We start from the raw sequence: 9,847 nt of genomic DNA, 5'->3' as shown, positions 1-9,847 counted from the left end.
CTTTCATGTCAGATATTGTAACTACCGTCTGTTAGCTATGCTTTTGTGAAACCAGTAAGTATTGAAGTGTCATCTTAACACCCACCGGAAATGCAACTTATCGCACTCTTGGCCTTTTATATATAGTCAATAATAATACATATATATATATATGTATCTACTATTATACTTCTGCACTGTTATAAGTTTTTAAAATACTTAAAACCTTTTGTATTTACATCAGATTTCCATTCACATTTATTAATATTTTTTTTTGTGTGTTGTTTGATTTTCAATTGTTGTTGCTCTTGCCCAGGTCAGTTTGTAAGTGATTTAGTTTTTTGGACATGTGCCACTAATATTTAGTAGCGCATTCACAGATACTTTTTTGTTTGTTTGGTATGCAGTTAGTAACTTAATTTGGAAAAAATACTTTTTACACCTGCCCTCGAGTTTGTAGCTTCGCAGACTTCGTTGTTACAGTGCCACACAGCAGCTACCATAAAGTCTTGGTTGTGCCCACCAGTTTGGTTCGTAATGCTGAGTCTGTGTTGTGCAGCATTGGCATATTGCTTTAATCGGATTCCAAACATGAATAATGTACATAATAATTCAATTAACAGATTTTCTTCATTTTACGTACTAAAATTTTAATTAATTGTATGGAGTGGGTTTAAAGTTGCTGGCATAATTAAAATTAAAAGCCTTACGAAAAAATTGTATTAATTTGTTTTACCTTCCAAATATTGGTTAGTACAACAGCAGCTATTGTTAATCCTGCTCCTACGCTTAAGAGAATGTATCTAAAGTAGTTTTTAAATAATAAACTTTTAACTTATAATTAATTTTTGAAATATATTCATGTATAGCAACTCATATGAGTATCTCAAACAACTTATATAAAAAATTATTTAAAAAGAATTCGTGTTTACTTGAGCACATAATTAAAAGTTTGTTTAAAACTTTAAAATTTCTTCAATTTTTATGTTTTTATACATTTTTTAAAACTTATGTGGTTGAAAGTGTACTGAAAGCGAAACTGTTAAAAGAAAGTTTATAGTAAAACTTAAAGGATGCAAAATTATTTTTGATTAAAGCCTTTAATATTATAATATCTAGCAAAACATTAGTCGTTATACTAATAGCAAACATCTGGTATTCATTTCCCATAATTTATTTATTTAAAACCATCTTCTTGGAGAACCTATAATATTTTTAGCGGTTGCTTATTGTTTTATACATACCCAAATATTTTTGTTAATAGCTATAGCTATATATTTTTGTGTCCACTTAATTTACCATTCCAAACGATTTAATGTCCTTCTAATTACATAGCTCAATACACCCGTAATAATGTTATTGGAAGATTTTATGGAATTATATACGTGTAATTTGATTTCGGTATCAATAAAATAACATAAATTTTCTCCAATTACTTAAAACAACGATCGAAGTGATTAAGTCGCCTTTCTCTTTGCCTGCAATAAATTTAATTAATACTCGTATCTTAGAATAAACAAAAAAGCGCAGATACAGCTACAATAAGGGCGGCCAACACAACATTCCCAGTTAAGCTAAAAGGTTAAACTAATTAATTATAAAACAAACAAAAATTTAATAATATTTGACTTTAATTATGACAGTTTCAACACATAAATTATTGAAATAATAGCTCGCTTATTAATATATTATAATTAATATGCAGCAATTTAATGCCTGCTGTAGATAAAACAAATAGAACGTTGCTGCCTTGCCATATGATACGAAAATTAATACCTGCAGAGACTTAATGCGATACGCTCATTAAAATATAACGCAATTTATAGTTACTGAAATACTACAAAAAAAAAAAAAAAATAATAAAAAATAAGATTAATAAATAAAATAAAACCGAACCGAATTATAATATCATAAAATAGTTGCGGTTAGTTTTGGTGGCGTCATTTCTGGAGCAAAGGCTGGGCAGTGTTAATTTAAGGAGTCCGTCCGGAAATCATAAACATTGACGATGGCAAATGAATTTAATATAAAATTTATATTCTCCCTAAAATTCATCTGTACACATTTCATTCGATCTATGACAAAATAACATTATCAAATATATGTATAGTTTTTTTTTTCTTTTTTTATAGAAAAATAAAATATTTATTTACCCAGTGGGGTTACTTTTAGTTTTAACATCTTTGCGACTTGTTTAATTAAAACATTTAAGACCCTTGCGAAGCGGTTTCAAGACGTTGGCGTTGCGGTGCACATAAAAATCCACAGGAGCTGAAGTTGAAATTTTTAATAAATATGTCAACACCAACATCGACTTGTCATATATACCATAAAATTTTCGAACGTTTTCTTAGCTTTTCGTTTAATGTTCTTGAAATTAATTTTTTCCTACGTTTTTATTAAGTTTTCAATTAATTTCGTTGATACATTTTAAGCAAGTGTGTCTTATAAATGCTTTAAGTTTCATAAATAATTTATATTAAATGGAAAAAATCAAATCAATAATGTACGTTGCATAAACTTATAAAAAAAATTATATATTTTAAATCAAAGCTTTGAAACCATATCTTCAAAACATAGTTTTTTCTCATTCAACTTAGTAATAATATTTATTTCACACAAAAAAATGACTTAAAACACATGGAATAATGGAATTTTAAAAAGTGTCCATTTATATATTTTGAAAAACTCAAAATTTTGAACCAACTTGGACTTGCGAATTATTACATAAATAAAGGCTGATTTATCAGACTTTAAATTTTAACATTTGAATTACAAAACTGACAAAGTTGTTGATTTATACATGCCTCAAGTCAGTAATATCAGTCAGTTAGTAAGTGAAAACTATTAAAATGGTACTTAGAGTCTAGTCTATGCTATACTTCAGTGATTTCTCTTAACTATTGTACCATACTTTATATGAGTTTAGGACGATAGATCATTGTTAGATCATTGATTATTGTTAAATCAGATTGCATTGAGATCAACATATTTTTTTTTTGGAAACAGTAAATGAGTTATAGTGCATTTACACTGTCTCATTTAGGCACTTGCTCATTTATATTAATGTGAACATTTATCACATTATAATAAGCTTATTTATGCAGCTGATAGAACTTTTATAAACTTCATTTATTAATATATCACATAAAAAAATTAAATACCTAATTGATATATTAAGTCAAGTATATATAGTTAAATATATATACATTTTATATATCAATAACATATTTAATTAATAAAAACAAAGATTTTACTTGATACTTACTGCCCCAGCTCAGCTGTTGTTTGTTTACAATTCCTTTGTGGGAAATTTATTTTTAAGGGTTGCATTCACAATTTTTCGCCTTAAATAAGCTAATTTATTGATAATGAGGCCATTTATATGAAAGGTATTTGAGTGGAAATCATCCTCATTAGCGGCATTAATGAGCAAAACCGCCTAAATGAGACTGTGTGAATGTGTTATTAAATAGTAACATTACATTTACTATTATAAAGTATAAAGAGGTTAGAATTAGCTTTGCCGAAGCTTAACTACCTTACACGAAATTTTGAATCTACATTGAGATCTTATATATATGTTATGGTATATAATATGATACATAATGGCAAATATATAGTGCAGTATATAATAATACTAATAAGAAATATAAGCGGTTTTTTTTTGTCAGTTTTTTATGTCGTTGGGTATTAAAGTCGAAGGTGTTTTTGGCTTGTATGTTGTTTTATCTCACTACGACAATTTGTCCTACCTCACTACGACAACTTGCTCCAGTTTTAATAGTCTTTTCAGTCGTTGTATTTTGGTTTTTTGACCAAAATCTGTGTCTGATTTGGCAGTTTATACAATAGCTATATCTAAACCTGAATCGATATGATTTAAATTTTGTATGTTCTCTCGTTTTAATATAAGTACATTTTGTACCGAATTTCGTTCGAATATTTTTATTGAAAATAGAAAAAACTTATATCCGATTGTTCAGTTTATATATAGTTTTAGAATATTTTGGTCCGACTTTGAAAAATTTAACAAATGATGTATTTTTTAACTTATACTTAAATTCTAAATTTAGAGTATATACATTAGAAAATATAAAAGTTTGTCCAACCTAAATCTGTGTCTGATTCGACAGTTTCAAGGACAACTATATCTAAATCTAAAGCGATATAAATAAATAATTTTATGTATGCTCTAATATAAAAATAAGTACATACTGCACCAAATTTCAGTCATATATCTTTATAAAAAATGGAAAAAAGTTCAATCAGTTCGGATTGTTCAGTTTATGTGACATCTTCAGATCATAGTGATTTCAGCCAATCCAACAAATGATCAGAGTTCGTTCCGGAAATGTGTATATACAAAGTTTCATTGGAATAACTTAAAAACTGAGTGAGTAGTTTAGGATAAAGCAGACAAACAAAAATATAATATATATACTTTATGGGGTCTAACACGTGTTACAAGAAACTTGACAAACTTAATATACTCTTTTTACACTTTTTTGTGTAAAGTGCAGAAAAATGAAGTTAGGTTAATGACGTTTGCATAGTTAAAAATTATATAAATGAAGTGACTACAGCAGTATTAAGAATAAGTTTTTCTTCAAAAAATTTTATTTATAAACGCGTATCCGTTTCTTTTTGGAAAAAGAAATTTGCCTTAAACTACTAACAACCACAAAATAAAATAAAATAAAATAAAATAAAATGAAAATTTCCTAATTATGTAAAACTAAAATGATTTCTTTTAATTTTATTTTTTCAGGTTTACACATGTCAAGCCAGTAATGGACACGTAGTGGCAGCACTAACGAAGAAGGTCATACTCGACTTAAACCGTAAGTAACACACTAGCTCGTAGAGCCACTAAAAGAGCACTTAAGTGAATGTGGAAAAATTTAGCAATTTCATTAGGCCGTCTTGACGGTAGTCCTACGATAAGCACGAAAACAATGCACACAAAGAATTAACATTTCAAGGCCTTTTAAGTGCACTAAACCCCAAACTAGGCTTAATTGCTCTGAAACATGTGCAGTACTGTTTTCTTCGACTGCAGCCCACTTCAGGTATCCTGACAAGTTATGTCAAAATTTATGAAGGTAAAGGAGCAAAGTGCTTATTACACAAATGAAATAAACATATTTGCGTACGAATGCAAATACGTGCAAATACGTGCACAGACGTACAATCGCAGTACCACAGTACCACAATGAAAACAATTAAAATGCAGGGAAAAAAGTAGAGAATAAAAAATCTATGTTTGCTATGCAAATGCATCGCCCACTGCCGTATTTAGAGAACATATTTCAGCATGGCAAACCGAACCCTACATCCTATGTAAAATCGCAAAAATGGAAAAATGCAAATTAATAAATATTGCATTTTTTCCACAGCCATTTTAATGTATTAACACGTCTACGTGCTGCGCTGCTTTACCGACATCCTTTGCGCCCTGCACTTCTCACATATCCTTTTTTCTGCAGTCGTGCTTTTTTTTGCCGGAGTTTATGCGTTTCCTTTGTAATTTAACAGAAAACAGGAGGCACGTGAAAATTATGTGCAGAAATGAATTAAAAAAAGATTTTCTCTTTCTTAATTGTTTAAATATTTTCCTTTCCTTGCATTCAAAGCTGAAAGTGTGAATGCGGTTTTCTCTTCCTTCAGCGCGGATGTTTGCGAATGAATCAGCGGACGAAACACTCCCGTGTGCTTCCATTTGCGAAAGTAAAATATTTGCTGTTTTGTGTTAATATGCAACCAGGTTACATTCATAAATATTTTCCTCCTAGATTGCATTTTTCAACATGCAAATTAAATTTATTTGAGCTGTAAATGCAGGAATAATAGAAAAAGGCATACATTAAATGAAATTATTTAAAAATATTTATTACGTTTTGTAAAGTTGTTTTTATAGATTTTTTGTTTTTTTTCTTTTGTTTTGAAATGATTAAATTAGTTTCATTAAGGACGAAGTTATAGCAAACCTTATAGTTCTGGGGGTCTATTTCTATATTTATGAAGCATTTTCCTTTTATTTACCAATTAAAGTCAGAACTTTTTATTGTATTTAAAATTGTAGTTAAATATTAAATTAATTAATATATTTTTACTATTATTTATAAAGCAGTAGCTTTCTTTTACATAAGCATATGCATTTTTAAATCAAACGTTCAAATGTGATCATCGACTTTTTCCATAGGTTATTCCAATTCCAAAGGTATATTTCAATACTTGTATATTAATTAGAGCTTGCCATTAGTTATGAGATACAACATCGTTTAAATATCCTTCATGGAGTATCTGACAGTACTCAAATCTCTACTGAGGTGAATTTCAATGATCAGGCAAATAGCTGGAGATCGCGGTGTAATAACTTGGTGGCTGTTATAAAGCAATTACAAAGTGTTGAGAGTTAAAAAGGATAAATAAAATTCACGTAAATATTTAAAAACATTCCAAAAAAAATTAAATTTCGCTTAGAAAAGCTAAAATAAGACGTGCTATGTGGATTGACAACATTTTCTTAAAACCTCTTATCTGCCATATATCATATCATTAATTCCACTCAACAAAAAATAAAAATAACTATTTGGAGCTAGTTTTGGAACTTTAATAAGTTATTTTTAACTTATTAAACATTCATAATGCATTAAAAATAAATTATATGTAAACATATTAAAATGTAGTTCTTCGATTTATTTTGGGTAAACTTCGGCCCCTGAGGCATAGCTACGTACCTAAGTTTTTGTATCCCATATTCTCCTTTTGGAAAGAAAACAGTGTATGTCAAGAACATAATTTCGTGGTTACGATGGTCATTAAATAGTTACTTATAGATTTTCACTATCCCAGATGCAACAATTTTGTTTGTTCTATCTTCTATCTTCTAAATGTGAGATAACTTTCATCACTTAAAAAAGTTCCATATTAAAGGAACGACAGAATCCCATTTTTTTTAGTAAGTTATTACAATATTAACGTGTTCAGCGGTTGTTAAACGATTTATAATAATAAAAAGCAAATTTTTTTGTATTGTTTGTCATGTACTCTTTTTAAAAATATAATTTATAACCATATTACTTAATGAAATAGTCCTGAGAGATATGTGAATATAGCAAAAATTCCAATGGTCCTGCTAAAATTGGTATGAGTAAACTCACCTTATTAAGTACAGATTTTAAATGTAAAGTAAAATTGAAACGATGACGAAATTTAGATGATTAAACCTGGAGAGATATTAAAATGAAACTATTCATAAATATAGTTTTCGCTCATAGGTGCATTAAAGGCATGACAATTTGCGGATCATGCGTCTGAACATAATCTGTGATAACTTCGTTGTTTCTACCTGTCATAATTTTTGAGATATAAAAAAAAGTTGATCCTGTTTGGACCTGAATTTGAACTCAAAGAAAACTTCATTTCAATATCTGTACTAGTTCAGAAAATACCGAATTTAGATCGTTTTGAGATACTCCACGACGTGATGTTTCGTTTAATGCACAAATTATAACTAGCAATGATTTGCAAATTCATTGAAATATATTTTGTAAATAAAATATTTCCGTGTTTTTCTTAGTATAGCGGTATGATATCCATTCATAAGAATGATATAGTCATTCTGCTGTTTAACACAGCGTACTCTTCACCTTTTCAAGTATCGTAGTGCTTAAACACCTTTGATTGTGAATTATCGGTCTTGGGATTACCGATTTATTCTAGAAACCAATAACTTTAGTTTTTAGTATTGTAAGTCAGTAAAAGTTTTTTTGCAAACACATATGGGTTTTTAATATTAGTTTAAGGATATAAAAAATTATTTAAAATAAAAGTTATTAATTGATAATATTCACTTATTAATATATTACATAGAATATTCAATTTAATATACTTCAACTTAGATAACTTAGACAACTTAGATAAACTGTATTAAAATAAACATTTTCGAATTTTTAAGCTTTTTTATAAGCAAAACTTTAAAAGTAATCCATAATATGTGTTCCATTTGTCACAATTTTTAGTCCTTATTTGATAGACATTTTGAAATAGTTTTTTTAAAGAAGGACTTCAGATGTACATAGTAAAGTTAGCAGACTGTAATAATTGATAGCACGCAGACATTTTCTTCAAGAAAAAATTATATTTCTTCCGGAAAACTATATATATTATTACATTTTTCTTTACTTCATGTTTTTTCTATAATTAAAATGTTACAATAATTACTTTTCTGAAGTATGCAAATAACGCACACATGTTCAATTAATGAAGTTGTTGATTTAAGTGTTTTGCTCCTAACAAAATAATTAAACATTTTCATATTTGAAATTATTTTTACACTTCAAATTGTGAACAACTCATTTTATGATTGTAATTGCAGTGTAAGCGAAATTTTTCACGACACTCGTGAATTCACGTGCACTGCAAAAAATGTGTGCTTCAGTTTTAATTCATTTTTAATAACGCGTCAAGCAGTAAGTGTGGCTGAGATCAACATCAACAAAGTCCTTTCATGCACAAAAACCATGCCTTATTCCGGGCTCTAACGCACAGAGCCTTGCACAGTAAATCAAATAATGAAATTTTTAAAATTAAAGAAGGAAGTAAAAAATTATGCAACCAAGGGCCACATTGGACTTTTCCAGATTTAGCAACAATTTTGTCGTCTAAATGCGACACTGCAATTAAATACCAACGCTCGCAACAGCGAAACATAAATAACGCCGGACTGGTCAAGTATCGAAGAAGTAGAGCCTCAAATACCTGGGTTGGCTGCAAGGATAATGCTGATTCATGTGGAAGAGAGATTATTTGCAAAACAAAAAATGGAAAATGGAAATAAATTAATTCGTTAGTTTGTTTTGGTAGGAACTTTTATTTTTATTCTCCGTACGCGACATTTATGTTGAGTTAGCATTCAATTGCGTGTCAAAGGCATATGATCCTCAAGGAGTGCTTAGTTGCTTGCAGCAGTTGCTGCCTCAAATTGTGGGTTGCTGGCAGTAGTTTGTTGCAATTATGCATGTTGTTAATGTACAAAGTACTAGAGGCTTTGAATTTCATAGTAGGTGTATTGTAGGCGTATAGTAGGTAAGTGCAGCATCACAGCACTTCAAGTGTAGTTATGAAAATAGAAACACTGCAAGTCTCTCCATTTTAATTAAACTAACATGTAAGAAATTAATTAATCTTCTGCGTATATTTAAATTTTAATGACTTAATTGTAGTTAAGTTTTATTTAAGGTCTTTATATAATTATTACTTCTACTTTTAAAATATAGTCTGCAGTTGACTGTAAAGATAGTTTCATTCGATTTATGAATGTGTGTTTTATATTAGTGTGTCAAACTTGTTCTTACTTTGCAATAAATATTATATATATATAAAATGTATATATTAAAATATAATGATGCATTAAATTATATTGAAGTTTTATGGTATATTGTAAACGTAATAGGTTGATAATTAACAAACAGAGATTGTTAAAATCTCTGATATTTTAGTTTAATTATTATTTGTTATTCGTTAGTAATATAAAATATATATAATATAATATTCGTTGATCTGAATCTAGTATGAGCTTTAGTTTCAATTAATTACACTTAAAGTGTTATAATACCTCGTGGTGTTTGGGGCCATTGGTACGTACAGATAACACATCCGATTGGGCGCTATGAAATATTTTTTTTCAATTATCCACGATATTTGAATATAAACAAGAAATCGTTCAGATAATATCTCACATTTGTAAATTTATGCAATTTAAGTTATATATATGCATATTCTGACATACAACAAATATGTTATTGTCAATTTAGATTTTAAGTAAAATTCTATCATTTTTGTAAGTGCTATATGAATTTTT

General features: G+C 28.5%; 1 protein-coding gene across 1 annotated transcript in view; it reads left to right on the top strand.

Annotated features, from left to right (window-relative positions):
• Positions 1-4,756: 4,756 nt before the first annotated feature.
• The window catches only part of LOC119685949, a 317,355-nt gene continuing 312,264 nt past the window's right edge, over positions 4,757-9,847 (top strand). Inside the window, exon 1 of the mRNA XM_038100363.1 lies at positions 4,757-4,823. The gene's annotated coding sequence lies outside the window, so the exon portion shown is untranslated. The remainder of the gene's footprint in view (positions 4,824-9,847) is intronic.

The sequence above is a fragment of the Teleopsis dalmanni genome, chromosome 2 (assembly GCF_002237135.1).
Source record: "Teleopsis dalmanni isolate 2A chromosome 2, ASM223713v2, whole genome shotgun sequence".
Lineage (NCBI taxonomy): Eukaryota > Metazoa > Arthropoda > Insecta > Diptera > Diopsidae > Teleopsis > Teleopsis dalmanni.
The sequence above is the reverse complement of the archived record's forward strand: the minus strand, read 5'-3'. Positions and strand labels throughout refer to the sequence as shown.